This window comes from Drosophila novamexicana, unplaced genomic scaffold, assembly GCF_003285875.2.
Source record: "Drosophila novamexicana strain 15010-1031.04,08,12 unplaced genomic scaffold, DnovRS2.1 tig00000820-arrow-pilon, whole genome shotgun sequence".
NCBI classification, from domain to species: Eukaryota; Metazoa; Arthropoda; class Insecta; order Diptera; family Drosophilidae; genus Drosophila; species Drosophila novamexicana.
In genome coordinates this window covers 1,714,871-1,737,821 of record NW_020824828.1, presented here as the reverse complement: position 1 = coordinate 1,737,821, position 22,951 = coordinate 1,714,871, and positions in this window count along the sequence as shown.

The window sequence follows — 22,951 nt, the reverse complement described above, 5'->3', positions numbered from 1 at the left end:
GTTGGTTTTTTTCTTTTTTGCCCCAATGTTGCGCTCAAGTAAGCTGCTACTACTGCGTGTGTGTGTATGCGTGCCTGTGTGTGTGTGCGTGTGTGAATGCTGCTCCGTTGTTGTGTGTGACCTTCGTTACGTGTTTGGCAAGTTCATTTTTAGCGCGTAAAGTTAACTCGCAGCCGAGGCAGCCAAATAAACACAGTGTTTGCTCAAGTAGTTGCAAGTGACGCTGAATGCCTGTGAAAGACATCCCGCCACCACCCCCTCCCCGACCTCTCACCCAGGCACCACGCCCAACAATACTACCCCTGCCCCGCCGTGTGTGAGTGTGTAACTGAAGTGTGTATGCGTGTCTGTGGCACACGCGGCCCATTATATGCTTTATGTGCTTTATTATATGGCAACGAAAAAACGCAGGCATAAACATGTGTAAGCAACTGTTAAGGCTAGAGTGTGTATGCATGTGTGTGTGTGTGTGTGTGTGTGTGTGTGTGTGTGTGTGTGGGATGCTGTGTAGCAGTGTTTGACAAAACTTATTGTATGACACTGAGCATCAACGGTCTCACATATATGCATAAAAAGCGACTCGCTGTTTCCTACCTAATTTGGCAACATTGCGAATTTCTTCATTTTTCATGCATGCTAATGTTGAATATTTTGACAGCTATACTACATACACTCACACACACAAACACACACACGCACATATATACATACATATTTATCCAGGCACAGTTGAGAATTACTCGTAAGTATTATGAGCACATTCTTGCTTCTTTGTCTTCTTCCTGTATTTACTCAGTTGAATGAATTATAAATGTACATATTTGCGGTTAATTAAGTGCATACGGTTATTGTGCACATTGTTTGGCTCCCAACGTGGGCTAGTGCAAAAAAACCTTCTTGTTTATGCGAAGAATTGCCGATGTGATATGTACTGTAATATGTGCAAATAGATTAAGCAATGTACATATATATTTATATAGAAACTATTTGTTCCGACTGCCGGAATAGTTTTTAGCGCACAGCCCCAACCATAAGAGATAGTAAAGCGAACTTTTTGCTGTCAGTGCACTTCATTTTTGAGCAAGTCTATTCGTCACAATAGAAAATTAATATAACATTTTAATAATTAAGAATTTTACTTTGCCTCCGATTTATTTTTGATGCATACAAAAAATGTCAGCATTAATATCAGCACATGATTACATACAACATATAACATACAACAGCATAATACTCACAGCTGCATGTTTTGTTTGTCATAAAGCAACAATAAAAGTAAACTTAAGTATGCGTGAGTGTTTTTGTTTACTGGCTTATGAACCGATAAGAATACCTTCAATGTTTAGGCGAAGCGAATTAATTACGAGTTATTAAATATAATTCATTAATGGTAATAATTCAATAAGCAACCTCATGAGTATCCACAATTACAAAATAACAATCGCAGTTTTAACTTACAAATTTATCTGTATGGCATGTAAAGCACCCGACGGCCACAGCCAAGACAAGTATTTCTTAACAGTTGCGAAAAGGTTTTGCAAAAAGAGACACCTGACAGCATTTCAATGTGGCCTTTGCTCTGTATGAGATGAGTTAATAATACGTTTGCTTTTAATTACGCATATTGCTTGCATGTTCAATATTGTTGGCGCCCAATGTGGGTGTTTAAGCCATCAAACATAATAATATGTTACTGAGTTGACAATTTGAGGTGTTCTTTACCAATTGCTCATAATAAATATGTGACACATGCCGATTTCAATTCGGTTGGAAACATATGTCTGCTGCAACAAAGTGCATTTCCCAGCAGCACCCTGCCAGAGAAGCGTGGTTAATTAACAGTTGCAGTCGTGCTTTAGATTGATTCCTCAATTTTAATTGTGCTGTCTGCTCAAGTGGCCATTGGCATGGCCTTGTCGACAAAGCACAATCAAAACCTGCTGTCAACTGTGGTCTATCAACAGAGCCCACAGGCAGGCATCACTTTCATTATAAATGACCTTCATACGCGTTGATGTCAGCTGTTACCTGCCACATGCCGCATACCACATGACGTGTGCTACCTGCCATCTGCCGCAACTTTAATCCATTTCTAATCAAATTCAATAAAGTTGCATTACAATTGCGCATAAATTTGAGTCAAAATGGAAATCGAAATGGATGCATTGAAGGTCCTGCATAAATACATAAACAAACTAACAAATTCATGCATATGCAACGCAGCATATGAGTTTCTATGCTTTTTTCTCGCCCACAAACACACACTCACTCACACACACACACACATACTCACACACCATCACATATATTTAACACATCCACATGGTTCAAGTAGCGTAACATTGGTAGACGCGGTTAATTCGAGCTTTGCTGAAAGCAGTTGACTGCGGGCCTTTGGGCTGTGCCACAGCTGAATGGGGGCAAGCAAGTGGCGGGCGACGGGTTCGGATTTCAGCGGTTGCATGCAGCTCATAAATATACAGCGACACCGCCACATTGCACTGTGGGTGTTTGTGTTCGAGTTTGATCAAACAAGATGGCGGGCGCATAAACAAATACACACGCACACACAGGCATACATATGCATGAGCACACATGCAAGTCAATGTTGATGCTTTATGCTAGTGAAAGTGAAGTGCTGGTGTGCGTGGATGCGGGTGCGGGTGTGCGGAATGGGTAGCTTCGTGGTTGGGCTTTGGAATTGCATTTGTCGCTTGCAAACAAGCGATGCGGCCCGAGCGAAGCTGCTTTTGATTTGCATAATCTCGATTTAATGCTGCTGTTGTTATTGTTCTTGTTGTGCTTTTTTGTTGTTGCTGGTGCTGCTGTTGTCAAGTCTTTCCTTGGCAGCTGCAGTCGCAGTCGGAGAAAAACACAAACGGATCACTAGCCGTCGAAATGCAATTGAATTTGGCTTCCCTGCGACTTGTGAGCTGCTTGTCGAACTACTGCCAAACCGCATGTGGCTGCCAAACGCTAAGTCACGATTTACAAGCAGCGACAGTACACTGAAAACTGGGCCAATATCCGTATCGGAAGGAAAGCGAGACAGACGTCGAGAGAGGAAAAGAGAGGTATAGCGACAACATTCGCACGCAGCGAGCTGAAGAAAATGTCGAAGAGATTTTGACAGCAGCTGAAACAGAACTTAACAAACCGATTAAAAAGCCAAGAAGAAAGGCAACTAAGGAGAGAAAAGCAAGAGAACATTTGGACAAACATTTTCTCAATTGCTGCTTAGAATAAGAATTGATTGTGCCCAACATTTCAGACGTTTACATAATACACATTCATCGATTTCATTAGCAAGTGTTCGTGTACGGTAACTTGTGATTGAAAAATATATCGTTTGAATAAACAAATCTTCTTCCGCAAGTTTCTTAATGCGGGCTCTTATTATGGGCACTATTTAAAAAACTATTTCCGGGGATTGCTCATCTTTAATAAACAAAAATTTCCCATTATATTGTAACGAATAACAAAATGTTAGAAATGTTGATTATGGAAAGGGGCTATCGAATAGGTTAACCATCAGGTTCTGCATTTTAGATAAAGTTATACTTAGGAAAGACGATGAGAGAGAAACTAATTTATTTAATAAGCATTATTTAACTATATAGATTGATATGCCAAGACTTAAAGCTTACGGCTTGCCTCTTGCACTGTTTTTGGTAAGTTGCACTTACTTATCTCCAATTCGCCACATTTTGGGGCGCCTCACTGCTGGGCTATGCGGCATTTTTGTGTTCTCTGCTCTTATGCAAAGCATATTGCTGTTGTTTATCTCACAGGGATTAACATGTTATCCGTGGCACGCGCCGGTGCCTTCTCATAATTAGTGTTGTTGTTTTTGTTGCTGTTGTTGATTTTTCATGTCGATTGCTTTGCTCTCACCTTGCGCTAGACTTCTTATACCCTGTAGCCATTGCAAAGGGTATAATTTAATGGGCAAAGTTGCATGTGCGACTTCATAAAGTATTATTTTTCTTGATCAGGGCGACAATAACCTGTTCTGATCCTGCCACTTCCGTCTGTAAATCTTCAAGAACATTTTTTGATATGGTACGAGAATTACCATGATATCGATACATATCGATTTTTTAAAAGAGTATTTATTTATTATCAATTTCTTTAAAAGTAGTTGTTCGGAACTTATAAATAGATCTTAAAAATATTTCTTTTATTTAGACTGCCTTCCTACCCCATTCCACCGATACTTTATTAAAGAAACGTTCTTCTATCGTATCTAATATTAACAAATTTTTGTGCCTTATTCATGCCCATAAACTTAGTATCTTTCGTAGCGGAAGATAAGCATCAAAGCTATTCTCAGCGCTGGGCACAGGGTATTAAACATTCGGGCACCCCCAACTAGAGTACTCTCACCTGGTTGCTAGGCACTTTTGGCTACTAAGCGCAGGCTGGAGCGAGTGTTGGGTGGGGATAGAGTCAGCTTTCGGGCGACTAGCACGTCAAATGCGTAACAAGAATTATTACCACATTTTTCTTTAGAGCTGTGCAGCTACGTCGCTACTTTACCAGACGCTCCCCATTCCCGTGCCAATCCCCGTCCCTACTTCGACGCCAACGCCAATGCCAACCATTCCCTACCGCTGGCAGATTTGCACGTTACCTTTGTAATGGCTATCCGCTGCCTCGTGCCACCGTGCGGCTCCACCTGAATGCCGCCGCGAGATCGGGGCGAGTTTTGGTAGCGTCTCACGGCATGCAAATAGCGCGTCGCCTTGTTTGCGGCAGTGTTTTGTGCAGCAGCGGTTTTTACCGCTGCAGCGTTATACGGTTATAGCTTTCGGGGTCCACTGGCTGGGTCGTGTCGCTCATACGCCGTGTTGCACACGCAAAGCGCCAAAAAGCCGGCAACAGAAAGCAGAAAAACGCAAAGCGCAAAATGGAAAATGGAAAATGGAAAAGTGAACACCGCAAACAGCTAAGCGCTGCAAGGCGTTAGATCTGATGAGCACCACCGCGCAGCCTGTGCCCACAGACTCTTGCGTGCTCTCCTATATATATTTTTTTCTTCTTTCCCTATATTACTGCTGCTGCTTGTTTTTCTTTCTCTCTTGCACTCGCTACCCTTTTGCGGCAGTTTTTTTTTTATTTTTGTTAATTTTCTTGCTATGGGTTAAGCGGCCCTTGGCTTTTGGCTCAATGTATTTACCTTTGCGGCAAGAACAGCGCCGCGCTATGCCCGTCTCTTTGTTTTTTTGACTTGGTTTTTGTTAAACAAAGAACGTGGCTGATACAATTGCAGTACACCAACAACAACAATGATGACGACGACAAGAACAACAACAACAACAACAACAAAAGAACAATAACAATACACAGAAACAACAACGATATTAATAACAACAGAATGAAACCGGGCGGGGCGGCGTTCAACGGCACGGGGGAGCTCGCTGGAAAAGCCAAGCAGAATGAAAAACACAAAGCATTGGATTGATTGAATTTCGAATTTTTAAGCACTTTGCCGTACGGTCAAAATTTCGTTAGCCGAATTGCAAAAGTCGAGTGCATAGAACCGAAAATTGCACAAGAACAAACACAAAGCAAGAAAAACAAAATAGATCCAATTCATAATAAAAAAGAAATTGAAAACAAAAATAAACAACAACAACCAAAAACGTGGCAGCATTAAAGCTGAACGCGAAAACAAACACATACATACATTAAGCCGATTTTGTATGTGGGGCTATTTTTCGGAGTATACAATTTATGGCAAAAAATTCGATATTACTCCCTGATATTCTCGATTGCTCCGTAGTTGAGATGCACTCATTTCAAAATGGGACTCCGTTAACCCGAGATATTTGAAGATATGCATCAAGAATTTTGTATATCAAATTGGATCTTATTACAGGTTTTGTAATGCAGATAGTTGCGATTCATACGAGTGCAAAAAGATAAAGCATTTCAAAATGGCTTTTAAGCCTGAAATATTCCAAGAATTCATTAAAACTAATCTATCATTTATAATTTCTAAGTCAGTTTTGATATAACCGAGACATTCAAATGTTGAATAATTTTAAAACTTTAAACGAATTAATAAAAAAAGAGTTCAGAATATAAGAAGTATTAAAATGCAAAGGCTTAAAATGCAAAGTTAAATGTCAGTTGCGTAAAATATCCTTTTTTAATTTTTTTAATTTTAATTTTAAACTGTTTGCCCTGGCTGATACTGGCTTCTATCCTAGAAGGAAAGAGAGATTTTATGTACGTAAGCTTAAACTTCATTCAAATATGTCAATCAGACATTTCTGAAAATCCAACTCTAACAGTCGGTAAACACGTGCACACTATCTTTTCGATCAATTCGAACGAGTTGAAGATATGTTTCACAATTTTTTGGAAAGTTCAAAATATAAATATTTTCCATATGCCACATCATAGCTCTTCCGCTTCGTCAATCAATAGAAAAATCTAACGATTTATATTTTCTTTCTTTCAGATTGTGGAAGGTAAGTGCCCGAGTGAATGACAATAAGGATTACAGGTATTTATGCATATCGTATGGGTGCACAGTCGAGTGCCTGAAGCTCGACTTAAGAAGTAAATGGAGCTCAAACTCAGCTGTTGACCGAGCAGAGCTATCAGTTTGCATAAAGGCAACGGCACGCCCCCATTTAGTTGTTAGTGCAGTTGCAAGTGGCAAGAAGGAGCAGAAGAAGAAAAAGAAGTAGATGATGTGGCAAAAAGGAGAAAAAGTGCCCGGGCACACAATGCGAAACAAAAGGCAAATGTGGCAAAAACAGGGAAGAGGACTCGTGCATATTGAATTACGCGACAAGTGCAAGCAAGTTTGAGGCTTTTTAAACTGTTTATGCTTGGGTGGTTGTATGGGTTGGGTGGCTTTGAGTGGCAAGCTGGCTGTTGCATGTGTATGCACCACATTGACCGTCTGTCTGTCCGTCTATCTGTCTGTCTGACTGTCTGTCTTTCTGTCGGGGCTATTAGTGTGAGTGCGTAGTGAATGCGACTAAGTGAGTGTATGAACGCCGTTATTATGTTATAACAATGGTAAAGTTTTGAGCAGTTGCCTGCCACCATAGACCATGCCCATAGAATTAGTGCCCGCACCTCCTGCCTCCGGCTACAACTGCAGCAAACACTTAACACAATCAATACACATACACACACACACACACACATACACACACATGCATGGGGCGATGCTGTGAAAATGAGTAAAGGAAAATGAGTTAATGGAAATTCTTAGCAACTATTGTGATTTGACAGCTGCGTGTAAACTTGAGCACAAAAGACGCCGCCAATGCTGCCACAGCTTTCGCAGTCTTCGCAGTGGCCGCACCCGCAACCCAGGCACCCGCCCCCTCCAGCGCCCACAGCGCCCAATGCTGTTAAAGTGTTGAGCAACTGCACAAAGGCGACCAAAAACAGACAATTTAAAGAAAATTGCAAATGAAACTCACTAAAAGCAACGAGCCGGGCACTGGGACGGACAACAAAGTGGGCGTGTTGAGCCGGCTTGCAGCTTTAGCTACCAGCCCACCTACGAGAATACATACATATATCTTATATGGATATATAAATCTATATATATATATATATTTGCTTTTGTGTGGCTTTTGAAAGAGCAGCTAAAAAAAGAGATACTAAAAATAAAATACAACCTCAACTTAACTTCAAAAATAATGAGTGGCAAGGAAAGTACCAAGATGCGTAGTTGGATAGCAGCTAAAAAAAATAACTACACACGGAATTGTGTGCACCCACACACCCTCACACACCCACACACACCAACCCACACACACATGGGGTGCGTGTGTTCTGTTGGTTCAATAAAAACACTTGAAATGCTGCGATAACTCCCAATACACAAACGCATCATTATCCATTTCTATTTGCCAAGAGAGCAAAAGTGTCGGGCTTCACTGTACACTGTGCAACTAGGTTGGGTTTCGATTCGCTTCTCGGGATCTCAGGACAACAACAGATGCCACCTTTTGCTGGCAACCAACATTATTCAATACCAAAGAACGGCAAAGAAAATCCGCTGAGCCGCAGCTGGGCTTCGACAGTCGCTTTTTAAGCAGTTCCCATAAAATGCTGCATGTCCTTGCTAGTTCAGATTGTGCGACTTAAGGATACTCTCTACGTAAGCCTCATGTAATCCAACAGGCACTTGTTCTTGCTCTAATAGCGGGTGATATAAAGCGCACATGTGGCTTGATATTATTTATAATTGCGAAAAGACACATTTTCTGAGCTTTACAAAAGATTCAACGGCTGGTTTATTCGGAATGGGATATGACAAGCATTGACATTCGCATATTCCTTTCGATGGATCCTTAGTAATATTTTATTACAGAAGCTCCAATTTCCTACATTTAACTCAACTTGTTAAGGCTTAAATTGCATTCAGGCTATGCTAAAATTAGTGGAGACCAGATTTTAATTGATTTCATTCAAAGCGTCGACTATTTCCCGAAAGTCTTTATATAAAATCGGCACCTACGGAGATTTGGGATAAACTGATATGCATTTAATATTTCAATATCTCCTGGGCATAGTTAAGGTTTGAATGGTTTGCTAGTTGAACGAAAAAAGGGAAAACAAAAACAGATTTGATGGACTACTCATAAGAACCGCTTTTCCATCTTTATTTGGTAGCATTGCAGATGCCGCTTCCACCCCGGCTGCCTCCCGCCCCTCCAGTATATATTTATTAGCTATAGCCACGCCCATTGCCAGATACTAGCCACATCATATTCCGGCCGGTCTCCAAAGGCTTTGGGCCTTTGATTAATGATCGATGTCGTCGCTGGCGGTGCCATAAAGACGCCTCGGAAAAACTATGTGGAAATGTACTAGTTATAGTTTTCCAGCCTGCTCGCCGTGCCCAATTGCGCTCCGTTTCGTGCTGCTCTGTTTCCTTTGGGCCGTTGCTATTGCAATTTTCCTCGACATCTCATCGCCCCACTCAATTAAGCGGGCGCGAAATAAATTTATCTAAATTATCGGCATTATCTGTGGCGCGTTATTAAAATCTAAGGCAGACAGCAGGAGCTCGCTATCTCGCACTTCTCCTGTCCCCCCTTTCCCTCTCTCTAATTCTGTCGTTCTGCCCCATCTCGTACTTGTTTTTGTCAACACCATCTTTTCCATTGTGGGCTTTTGCTTTTTAACGAGAAATTATGGTGGCATTGTTATTGTTATTGGTGTTGTTCTTGTCGTTGCTGCGATGCCATCAAAAGGCGACACGAGATGGGCTAGAGCAGGAGCAGGGGCAAGGCAAAATGCGCGTCTTTTATGACTTCCGTTTGGCTAAAATGCCGCAATGGGGCCAAGCGGGGTCTCAGCGGCGACTGCAGCTCAACATTTTGACTCCATGCTCGAGTGCGTCGCTTGCCATTGTTCGTATACCCCCGCCAGCACGTTCCAATTACCCGGCCAAGCAGCACGCACCACAGTGCTCACTCGCAAGTGCAGCCCGCCCGAAAGACGCAATGCACACAGCCCAACGTTCAGTTTGTTTGGCAAAATAAAACTTGCAAACAAAATCGTAATGAAAAGCACAATAAACTGTCAGTTTAAATATGAGCGACTCATCTCTTCCCTTCTCTTCCCTTTTCTTATGTCTGGGCTCAGTCTCAGTCGCTGATTCAGTGCCCCCGTCTGCTATGTCCCAAGTGTGCGCCAGCGACCCCACGCCCCAAGCCACACGCCCACGCCCACGCCCCCGTCCGTGCCCCCGTCCATGCCCAGCGCCACTTCATTGTCGTGGCATGGACATCTCTAAAGAGCAGCCTCGAGTGGCGTGCCTGGCAGTAGCAGCAGCTGGTGGCGCTGCACCGTGGCATGGCCTGGCCTGGTCTGGCCCAGGCGCACGCTGCGTGTAATGCTCTGTGCCAGTGTCTCTGCCTGCCAAGCAGTGCATCTGTGTGACATTCTGCGTCTGTGTCAGTGTCTGTGAGCTGACTCTGTGAGCTGCGCCGATACTTAGCCACGCCAGTCCCAGTGGCTGTCGAGAACGAATCCATTGCGCAGCAGGAGCTAAGCACGTATCGGTTTTACTTTGAAAGTATTTAGCGCTAGATCCTATGAAAGCCATCTAAAATTAAGACAAAAATTGCTGTTTTTACTACAACAAATAATTTAAGTTAATTGAATGTTTGTTTCATTGATTGCGGCCCAAGCACAGTTACTGAAATGCCGAATTGTTGCCCGTTAAATGAGTTTAAGTTTTCAGAAGTGCTTAACTATTATTTACTCAATGCAAATAATCAGATATGCTATTATCTTAACTATAGCTTAAATGTGTTTTCAAATTTAAAGATTAAGCTTTTACAGAGCTTTCACTCAGTATAAATAATTTGTTGCAAGGCTTTAGTGCGCTTTTAAGCTTTTGCTGAGCTGTTAAATCCTCATTATATATTTTTACAGAGTTTTAATTTAATAGAATTATCTTATGTATGGATTTAATGGGCTTTGATGTGCTTTTAAGCTTTTGCTCATCTGTTACCGTTTATTTGTTAAAACATAAACTTGAAGCAAAGCTTTAAGCTTTTATAGAGCAAAAATGTTATACACTCAAATCAAATATTCGCTAGCTTTAATAGCTTTAGCTCTTATTGAGCTTTGACTTAATAAGGCTTGAATGTGCTTTCATATCGACTTTAAGCTGATAGAGGCTTTAATGAGCTTTTAAAGCTGCTTTTAATACTATTCATAAGTTTGCGAATTTATGACCATTGCCTATTGAGTACATTTACATTAACTACGCAGTTCTTAGTTGGCAAACAACTTTGCCCATTGGCAACTTTTTGCACTGGCCACTAGGCAGGCCGAACTGCCTGCGTCCGGATCGTAGTGTGCAATAAAAATAAGTTAAAATGCTATATAATAACAATAACAGTAATAATGATAATAACAAGGACGCCTGCTGCGGTTATGGGCTCCGCTGAGTCAAACGGCGGTTGACTCGAAATAATTAAATAGCACAAGCTCCCAGCCACAGCAGCAGCTACTATAGAATTTCTTGTGAAACAAAAAAACAGAAAAAAAAACTAGACATGAAAATTAAATGTAACGAACAAACAAACTGCAAAAGCAAACTACACTTGTGGGTGTGGCTGTATCTGTGTGTGGAAGGGTGTGTTTTGTCAGTGTGTGAGTGTGCAACAGGAAATTCGATACTGCAATGTGGTGAAGTTGTGCAACACTCTTATACAATAAAAGGAATGCATTTTAAAGATTTAAAACTATGTTGAATTTTATGGTATTTTAATAAATAAATAAACTTTAAGATATGGTCTGTCTGCAGAGATAATATATATAAATATGCATAAATATACATAACACATAATTATAATATCATACACGTATAAAACAATATCTTATTATTTTATCTGTTATTATAATTAATAATGACTATAGCACCCACGATGCAGGATTATTTCCTATAGCCTGTTCGGTAGAGAATTTACAAATTTTTGATATAATCAAGGGATGTTATTGACCAGGCCTGGTGGCTCTCATCAATAGCCTCCGTTTATGTAGAATACTGTTTCCCACACATTTTCTATAATATTTAAATCAGGGGAGTAAGGAGACAGCTCATCAAAGTGATATTCCCACGATCCAGGCAAGCTTGGGGCGTTATCATGTTCAAATTTCCACTCCAAGGTGTAGTTATACATACATATCTTCTTGTTTTTCGTTGATATATAACATGTTCGCAGTGTAGTAGAAGTTATTTTTACATGATAGCAAGTTATGCATAACAAAAAAATAACTTAATAGAGTATAATATAATATTGATTGCGAAATATGTAATTAAATTCAATATAAACTAAATGCAAATCTCTTTCTAGATGCCATAAGACTTGTGCTTGACTGTTGTATAGCTTATTATATATAAAATTTATTTTGATTGCATTTTAAGGATAGACGAGTGCAACTGCAGCTATATCAACCAAATATTTGTTCAATTAGCAACATCCTCAGCCAGCGCTATGTGCATGCATATATCTAGACCATAAAATCATATCAAGTTTGTTGCCTTGTTTTTGTAGTCTTAAGAGTGTACATAAATTAAAAAGTATGTGGGTTTTAGTGGTGTTGGTGTTGCCAGCGACAATGTTGTCCGAATAAATTACGAAATGCAACAACAGTTTAGCAATGTGTGTGTGTGTGTGTGTGTGTGTGTGTAAAGGCCATAAATCTCAACGCCTCAGTTTCGGCTCATTTGCAGCAGTAAATGTTCGAAAACCAACAGCAATTAAAAATGGCAAATGCCGAAGCACATAAAAATGCAGCTAGCAATCGCTAAGACCACTCGCTGGCGGCTCCTGCTGTGACCATAAGAAATTGGCGACACACACACACACTCACCCGCAGACACATACACACTTACGCACACACTGATAGCTAACACACTCTAATAGCATTTGGGCGCAACTGTGTTGCCCCAGTGGGTTGTCGTAAAAGCAGATCAAATGATGGAATGACATAATATCTAGAGTTGCAGCGCAGCGTGGCAAGTGCAACAGTAGTTGTTGCACCATGGAATGGCTCTGTAAAATGTTGTGTTAATTTTTTATATCTAAGCTCTTAAGCTACGGCCACAAAATGTACGAGAAAAGTGCGCACAAAGATTCAGACTAGTTGCAGCAGTTCAGAAAGTTTGCCCAAGCTCTGTACACTTTTAATTAAGTTTCCCCTTTTTTTATGATGATCAGTTTTATGCATTGAATTGAATAAAGTGAAAGATTGGCATATAATAAAATTAAAGTTTAGCCGTGAACGAACTTCAAGGAATCGCTCATGAATATGCCTGCAACGTTGCGTATACGTAATCTCCGCTAAGACCTGGGAAACTGAAGAGACCTTTTGCGGTATGCAAATAATTCTTATAGAAGTTAGTTCCCTCCCTCCTTCTCTCTCTCTCTCTCTCTCTCTCTCTCTGTCTCTGTCTCTCTCAGTCAGCTAAGGGCGCAATTGGTAACTTAAATTAAAAGTGCACTTATTTAATTGCAAGTACCTGCATTTAAATGCTGCAGAATGTCATCAAAATTTAATGATATGCCAGGACGAGCAGAATAAATCAGTGCAAAATGTTTCAGATGTCGCTAACAAAAATAAAAATGAACAGCCCAGGCACGTACCCGCCCCCACCCACGCCCCCTACACCACCACTGACACCGACACCGCCACCGCCAGCGACCACGCCCCGCGGACGTTAGTTAAATAAGCCAAGCGTCAACCGCAGCGCGACGATTAAAATTCAGCACAACAATTTACCCAATTTATGGAGCTACATAACTTTGAGACTCAATAAAAGAGTGCGGTCCGGACAAGAGCCTATGGAGAGGGTCGAGAGGTTGGAGAGGGTGTGGCCACCAAGCGTCTGGGAGTCGGGTAGCCCCCTGCTCAAGCCGATGAGTGTTATAAAACCAAATGATTCTATTAAAATGAGATTTGTGCCATTCATGCGTAAATCAATCTGCTTTCATCTTGCTGCTGCGCCTGTCCTTGTTAACGATGTTCGTTGTGGTATACAGCGCCAGGGGTTGGGGCCGGGCCAGCCCTTGAATCATAAATTATTTTTGCCTACCTTGTTGCTAACAAAATTGTTGAAGGCATCAATAAAATATTCATTGCTTGTTTATTGAATGTAATTTAACAACAGTTAACCCGCTCAGCACCAGACCCGACCAGACCAGAGCAGAGCAGCGCCAATCGCAGTAAAAAGGCCAACAACAAGGTCCACCCTAGATAATGGCGGCTAGCGGCCATGGCTGGCGTGTGTTATCCCTGCCACCAAAGGGATCTATTACGTGGTATTTAATCAGATTTTTTACGAGCGACCGACAATAAAAATGTAAATAGACACCAAAGGATTGCCGTTGCCTGTCTTCGTTTTTTATTTATTTATTTTTATTTTTATTTGTATGCTTTTTATCGTCCTGGCAGAGCAGACAGCGCAGACCAGTTGAGGCACTGGTCCAAGTCCTAGTCGCAGTCCTTGACATGGCCCGCTGGCCAGTTAAGTTTTCTGCTACGTTTAACGTCGTTGCCCTTAAGCGGTTCATTTTCCGCTGGATCCGCTTTTATGGCATATGCCATTGATGCGCATAAAAAATATTGCTTTATGGCTGCCAGAGTGCCAGACAAAGTGGGCGCAGTAAGCGCTTAAGTGAATATATGTTCATATGTATTCATCGATAAACGCAATCAGTCCGAAATTTTATTTATTAATTCATTTGACTCGCAGCTCTCTATCAATTATGCGCAAATTTCATTATGCAGAGCGGGCTGCCCTCAAAAACGCGCCCACACCCAAACAACTGGCCATTTGTCTATTGTTAGCGTGGGGGCGGCCACGCCCCGCCCCACCGCCTGCGCCTACGTCCTGGGCCCTGCGCCGTGCGCGGCTTGTGCCGGTCAATTTGGAAACTGTCAGTTGCCGGGCTGTCAGGTGAACTGGCAGCAAGTTGACAATTCGCCCCCAAGAACACGGGGATACAACGTTATCAAAGGGCACACCAAAGCTTAAATACCCTTGCCGACAAACTTAGGTCTACTTAAGGCGTTTGCCAAATATCAGATAATTACTTATGGCTAGATTTTAGCTCAGAAACCATGGAAAAATTAATATATATGTTAGCATTGTCGCATTTTCAGTGCTCATAATTCTCAAGTGGTTATAGCTTGAGGAGAGGCTGATGAAAGGGGCGGTTCTTGGAATAGCTATACAGACATCAGGCTCACTCTTAGGGCTTATACCTTGTTGTTGTTGGTTGTTATGACCAACATTGAAATCGAGTCGGCCAGGATATGTGCCGTCGAAAAAACCATAAAAGCTTCATAGGCCTCATCGCGTTTCATGAGAAAATCAGGTATACTCACTGCAGAAGTTGGAGGAGTGAGGGTAAAGAAAAAACACTTTATTGGCTTGTTGTGTATGAAGGCTGTCAGGATCAGCTGGGCGCAATATGAAATTTACTCGTTGTACCTTTCTGTTTGCATACTGGCAAACATAATTAATTAATTTCAAGGAAAAACTCTTTGTAAAGTTCGAGGCAAACTTTTCCAATAGCCCGGCTAATAAATATTGACGCAATTAACACAGTTGACGATTTTCGGGCCATTCATGGCCATGGCATTTCAATTGACTTCAAAATGTCCTTTGTCCCCGTTTATTTACCAAGAAATACAATTAAAGTAATGGCTGTTATTCGATCTGAGTGTATGTAAATATTTATAAGCACTGTACTGAAATATAACGGTAAAATCATTTACATCTCTTACTGATATTCCACTCGCAAAAGGAATAAGAGTTGTATTGGTTTCGTACAATGGGCATTAAAATACCAAAAGTCGGGCGAATATCTATCTCGCCCACTGTTCTATAACGCAATTTACATAGGGGAGACATCTGATGAGCTCCTCTAAAGATTCAACTATTTGCGAACCTTACAATTTAAAGAATTCATATTTTCTGGCTGCACGAACCCAGAATTTAATGCTAATATCGCAAAGAGCAGAGTATTCGGCAGTCGATTGTACTCGAGTGCAATGTTTTCACTTGTCGTATGTTTTTGAAATCGATTTCATAATTTGTTTGCTTCTTTAAACAAAATGTGGCCAGATTTGGCCTCTTTTCTGATTCACCCTCGGCCAGCACATGTCTTGGCAGTGCCACACAAACGTGACTAACTGTACACACAGCCAGATTAGCCTAGCGCTCGTGTCTGTGCCATAGTGTCGGCCCGCCTCTCTAGCGTTGTGCCGCTCTTGCTCTCCCCCTCGCTCGCTTTGTCTTTGTGCATCTCTCTTTATGTGGCCCCGAAAATAAAGCACAAAATAATACGTTACATAAATATAACTGTAACATTTCGTGTGCTACATTTTGCTGTCCTGTCTGTCGCCTTGTTTTCACTTTGATTGCTACGTGTTGCCGTTGCCCGCACTTTGAGCAACGCCCCCCTCGCCTGCTACACGTCCCTCTGCCGTACCAGCAGGAACAGCATCGCATGCAGGCAAATTGGATTTTCATGCATACTTGGTCACACGCGCGTTCCAGCGCAGCCTCTAGCCCCCCCCCCCCCCCCCCCCGCCACCCACGAAAGACAGCCCGTTTCACAGCACCCCCCCGCACAGGCGACAATTCTGCAGGCACGCCCATGGCCAAAGTCAGCGGCAGCAACTCTTCTCGCCTTGTGCTAAACGTTGTTATCTGCCTTAGTCCCTATCATCTTTTGTCCGTCCGCTGTTCGCTGTCGTTTCTCGTTTCTAGTTCCTCGTCTTTCGTCTGTCGCATGTCGCCTGTCTTCTGCCTTCTGTCGCCTATTGCGTTGTCTTGTGTTTTATTTTCTCGTTCTATGCTCGTTTGTGCGTTCGATTCGTTCTTTTTGTCGCCGTTGTCGCTGTTGTTGTTGCTGTTGTTGTTGTTGTAATTGCTGTTGTTGTTGTTCCCGCCTTGGCATAAATTTATTATAAAATAATTTGCATAATTCGTTATTACTCAGCATAAACAAAGTGAAATTAAGACGATTTCTTTTATGCCCCATCTTTGTTAATGCCATTGTCCTTGGCTCTGTATATTTGGCTTTGTCCGCGTCCCCGGTTCCCCTCTCCTCCTCCATCACCGTCACCGTCACCGTCTCAGCCTTAGCCTTAGCCTCCGTCTGACTCTGTATCTGTATCTTTGTATCTTTGTATCTTTGTATCTGCTTATTTTGTCAATGTCATTTGCCTAAGCGCGGCAGTCAAAGACTCACTCAACTCTCGGCCCTGACAGTCATTTCGATTGCCATTTTCGTGTGTGTGTGTATGTGTGTGCTTGTGTGTTTATGTGTGTGTGCAGCATTGGAGAGCGCACTCAGGTGTGCACAGCTGTGCCCATTTGAATTCCTAAGTATACTCGATTTTCTATTCATGTCCCTGCTCGGGCGCCAGTGGAGCACCTGTCTGGTTCAATGGACGGCCTAAGCTATTTGGTTGAGCTTACTTAATATTTATGATCAACCCTATTGTAAATCTTACAACATTCAAACAGAAAACAAAAAACAAATGTGGCTAAGCCTGGCGCCCGACCATGGATGTCCGTTGAATGGGCAAGATTTGAATTTGGGCCGCTCGAAACACGAAGGGCAGTCGAATTGGAAACTTTTGATGATGCTCAATTACGTAACAGCACAGTTGAATCGTGTATGAACAGTTCGATAAAACATGTCAGATTAGTTATCGATAAATTGCATCAGAGTGGTCGCTTTTTATCGATCTACTTAAGCGCTTATCACCTGATTATCGTTTCTTTGTCAGTTGTCAAGCAGTTAACATAGTCCTGCATACATAACATCCAGGCGACTTACACTCGCCCAGCCACACTTACACCCACACACACATCCGCACTCCTGTACACACACACACACACACACACACATGATGTTGGCAAGATTTGTAGCTTTTAAACTCAAGCTGAGTTTACTTTTCAATTTGATTGAGCTGTCTATGCAAATAACGTAGGTGGCTCACAGGTATAATCAAATGGCTAAGCCTACAGCTGCAATACAAGTAGACACACATACACACACACACACACACACACACACACACACACACACACACACATATATATATATTGGGTGTGAGTCTGTGTATTGATTGCCTTGTCTGTGCTTCTTTCCCAGTCCACTTTCAGACAAGACACTATTTATTATGCCAGTAAGTAAATGTTATTCCCGTTAACATGCACAAACACACACCCACACATGCATACACACATGCAGGACGTCATCTTAAGTGCGTGGGCGTTGTAGCTGTGAATGCTCTTAACATGGCCATCTTCTATCTATCTGCACACAGACCAGACATATATATTTTATCTTATTTATTGCCTGATGCTTACCTTGGCGCTTGAGTGTTGGAAAAGAAACCGAAAATACCAGTGTGTATATTTTGCAAGTTCAGTCTGCTTTAAGTGTTGTAAAGACACAACTGCTCTTTAATCCGATATTGAGGGCAGAATTTAAGTATGATATTGGTCCAAGGATTTGGCAGAAGCCCAAACACTTTGTTGTTGTCCTTTTGTGTTTACCTTACAAAATATGATTTTTATTATATTAAATGAGTTTCTCTTCTATTCCCCTTTTCACTTATGAAACCTGTTTATCGTATTGCATAGCGTCTCTTAAATTTTTATCGAAGAGTCTTTATATTTTGGATCAGTCATTATCTGTCTGTAAGTCTTAGCTAAAGAAACCTTGTCGTGATCTTTCTAGCAGAGTCAGGCAGATCGGATTACAATGCCATATGGCTACTATACGTTCAAGAGCTTGAAATCTTTTTTTTTTTTTTTGGATAACCCGCTCAAATTCCCGCATTTGAAAGGATGACATTTTCGGGCTCTCCATTTTAAGAATTAAACATGAGTGAGAACAGCTACAGGGTACCTTCGGGTCGGTTACTGTCGCTTCGCTTTTCTACTAGCTGTTTCTCTGTACTGCAGTTGTTTTTATGACAATTTCGCTTCCGCCCACACACAACCCGTTCTCTACGGGCTGCCCCAAATGTTGTACACTTATTTACGACTCTAAAATTCTGTAGCCACAATGTACGAGAGCTCACAATATTTTTGGCATTCATTTCATATTGTTGTTTGCTTTGCTGTTCTCTCTCTCTCTCTCTCTGTGTGTGTGTGTTTTTTGCCTTATTTAATTACACATAATTTGCTCGTGCTGGTGTGCGTGTGTATGTGTGTGGCATAAATATGCCAGAAATGTTGCATATTGGGGCTGGGGTGGACGTAAGCAGCTCGCTTGACTCTTTGGACACGGCTTCAGCTTGTTGTCTGTCTGTGCCTGTGTGTGTGCGTGTGTGGAGGAGCGGTAGAGCGTGCAAAATTAGCTAACACACAGCTTCACCCATAAACGCGCACACACACACACACACACGCACACACATGCTTGACTGCGCTCATTAGGCACAATGTTGTTACTTTCATGGTGCTTGCCTTGTCCTGACTTTGGCAGTCGTCGCTTCCGCCTGTTTTGACTTACACTTTCCACTCAAAAATGCTCATATTTAGACACAAGCACACACACACACACACACACGCGCACACACGCCTGTATTTATAGCTGCTTTATGTGGTAGGCTGTCGCTTGTTTTTCGGCTGCTTTCATTTTTGTTTCGAGCACGCAATGTTTTTGCATACTTTTGCGCACTGCCTTAATTTTCAACGTTTTGTCCTTCAGCTTATTAAAAGTTGTGAAGAGAGTACGCACACACACAGACCGAGAGACAATCCAACCATTAATGTGTTTTTTCATTTGTATACCCTGCCACAGTGGGTTATATCAGAGGATAACGATAACTGCACTAATAAGGCCGGCTAGCCCTGCATTGTATTAAAATCAAAGAAATTGTTTTATACTTTAAAGATATCTAGATCGCTTTGAATATATATACTATACCCGACACAGTATAAACTCTCTTGGGTGGACAGCGCAAGTAGGCTAATTTTTGTCTCAAGAGGAGTGTGTGCCTAATAGGAGTCTCTTTTTCACTGTAGGACTAATCATAATAGTTCATTTAGCATAGTTTTGTATGGTTAGAACAGATGTTGGCTAAGAACAGATAACTATCTATAACGCACAGCTGTATGCTATATACAAGCTGGGGCAAGGCGAGGTTAACTAACATTTTCTATATTACCCTCACAATTTTTTTAAAATGGTATATACGTTTTGCGTGATTATTTCTTACTGACAGATTTTTAATCTGAAGGAATGCCCAAGGACTGTCAGTATGTCCGTCGCACTGTAAGAGCTTAAGATATCAAATTCATTTAATTTCATTTAAGGATATCCTGAAGATTATAAGAACTTGAAGCAAGATGTTAGGTATACATTATATCGTATCTTTTAGACCCACACTACTTAGTTTTATAAAAAAACACACAGAAAACTGATTGCACGTCTTGTAATTCTCAACTGGTTAAAGCCTTGACAGAAAGACAAACCGTGTGCAATCCTCTGCTGATAAAAAAAGAGAGAGGTTCTCGAAATAGCTATATAGACAACCTGATTATTAAATATAAGCCAACACTGGCCTCAAGCCGGACAGCAAGATATTAGTATAATCAGACGCTTCCGCTTGGTGAAGGAAGTGAAGGAATAAATTCTTTTTGGATTTCTAGCCTTGTGCTTAAGTATACGAACCCTGGAACTTCTAATAAAGACTGAACTATTAGCACCGAAGTTATTGAAGAATGCATTTTACATTGTATGTAATGCAAAGCAAAAGAAGCACAGAAGAAAGTTTGAGTGTTTGGCAGCTCGGCACTGCTTACAGGGTATCTTATAGCCAAATATTCTCGCCTAATAAACATTTTCTTGTTTCCGTTTGCATTTGCTGCTCAAAGTTCTTGCTGCTATTGTTTGCTCTGCCCCTGCCTCGGCTGCAGCCCCCCCCCTTCTGCGACCGCTCAGGACCGCCCGTTTGTCCGCCCATTTGCAGCTCCGCGCTCCGCGTCTCCGTCTGTTTGTGCTTTTGTGTGCGTTTTGGTCGCTTGCCCGCCGGCTGAATAATCTTGTGTGCGGGCTGCACGGCACTGGGCTGACGTTCTGGTCATTGCCGCTGGCTGGTAGCCGTTGGCCGTTGGCCGTTGGATGTTGGCTGTTGGCTGTTGGCTGGTGTCCTTGCACGTTTTCCTTCCATTCATGAGTCCGGCAGCCGCAGTTGACCCTCGGCCTTGTCTTTCAACTTGACTTTCGGCAAGTGTAACGTGCAGCAGCGGCAGAGGCTGCACCTTTAGAGTTGCCACTGAATTGCATTTGGTATTCATGGCAACATGTGTGCAACACATTCGGCAAGGACATTCAGAGGGCTGGTCTGCCTTTAAATGGAATCTTCTTGTAGGCTCTTACAGTACATATGCACACACACGCCAACACACGCATACTCTCACACACACACACACAGCTGTAGCTGTTCTGTACTTTTGATTTTTCTTTTGGTGGCGCAATTGCGGTGCGCTCTTTTCTTTGATTTTCCAACTGCTCTTGTTGGTTCGCCCCGCCGCTGGCTATATACTGGAACTCATAACGAGCCCAAGCAACCGAGACACAAGCAGAGATAGCCAGAGAAACAGAGTGAGAGAGGGCTGTAGAGACTAGAAAGAGAGAGAGATAGAGAGACTTGCCATTCTGCAGAGGCGGTTTGTTTTGTTTTGGGTTTTCTGTTTTTCTTCTCCTTCTTTTTTTTGTTAACCTTTATTACTTTTTAGCCAAAAGGCAGTTGGCTTTGCTTTAATGAGAGCAATTTTATTAGCTGCTTTAATATTATTCCTTGGGTTTTGCCAACGCCCATCACCCTGCCCCTCTCCACGTCCTTTCTCTTGCGCTGTGGACTTTGCTTTGTGCTTGCAACGTTTTATGTACAAACGAAATTTCGACTTTGTTTTAACATTTTTGGCATATTTGCTCAAGCCTGGGCAGTTACAATAAGTCCGACCATACCATACCATGGGTCACATACTCATAAATAAATATCTTAAAAAAAAAAAAAAAGCCACACACATTCCGACTGAATATAGTTTGGGAGTACTAAGAACTGATTTAGCCTCGGGATTAAACATGTTTTGATTAATGCTCAGTTGAAGCAAGTATTTTGTTCGGGTCTCAAGCTTGTTACTTTTTACATTTGGTAATGACTTGGAGCAGTTGACTAATGGATCTCCAGTTATCTGGAGAGTAGCAAAGAAAGTGTTGATAATCTCTTTAATGACCATATTCATTTGATGCGCAACACTGGTTTGTTACTAAAATAAATAACCACAATGATTTTTGTATACATTTGTACGATTTAGTAAAAAGTGCCAGTGATGGAAATGCCTTGAATTTCAGCTCCTGAACACTGATTTCATTAGTGTTGAGAAACAAGCTTAAGATTTGAATTTCATTTTTTGGACAACATTCATTTCAGCAGTGCAGGAAAGCACTTTAAGATTTGCATTTTGGGCAACACTGATTTGATTAGTGTTGCAAAACCACTTTAAGTCTTGAATTGCAGCTAGCTCACAATTTAATTAAACGCAATTCACAATATATCAAAAGCTCCAGGCAGAAAACGTATTAGGCGTATGCAAATGAGTTAAATGTTTTCAGCTTGTAAATCTCTCATTTATAAAGCTACCATCGCTGGCCATGATATCATCATAGCTGTAGGCCAGTGTGATTACACTAAACTTCACAACTTGAAGGGCGCGCCCCTTAAAGAGCGTCCCAAGCTGTTTACTTTGCCTACTTTTGAGCGCGTCAGGATTTTAAAAGCTCTTTCACTTTCCGTTGCCCGCCAACTGTGCGGCCAGCTTTTCAGCTGTGTAGGCATAAGGTTACCACCGCTGCTCCCCCGCCGCTGCCCGGCTTTGCTCGGCAGAATTAGTGTAAATTGCAAAGTTGGTCTTTTTTTGCTTTGCCATCTACTTTGGGCTGACATTTTGTAGGCTGTGCTTAGTTTGGGGTCTTGTGGTTGCCATCCGCTCACTTATTATTTTTGTCATGGTCATGGGCCTGATGCGCTCATAACCTGATCCAGGGGTGGGGCATTGGGGGGGTGGTCGCAGTGGGTGTAGAGGCTGCGGCATTTGACAAGCTTTCTAATTTGTTTTTAATTTTCAGTTTTGCTGCTGCGCCTTTTCTGTCTGTCGCAGGCATTAATTGTTTGCAGCACCTTTTTGCACCTGCCTGTGTGAACGTTTTTTGTTTTCTTTCTCAATACATTTTTTTTTTTTGCCACAGCCGAGTGCCGCTGCTCTTGGCCACGCCCCCACCCAGCTGGCTGTCTCGCTCTATGGCATATTAATGAGCTCGTCTTTAACACGCTTTTGAATTAGTTGGCAGCCACGTTGTCATTTTCACCTTGCGCAACTTTCTTGATGCTTTGCGTCGCAGCGTTTGCC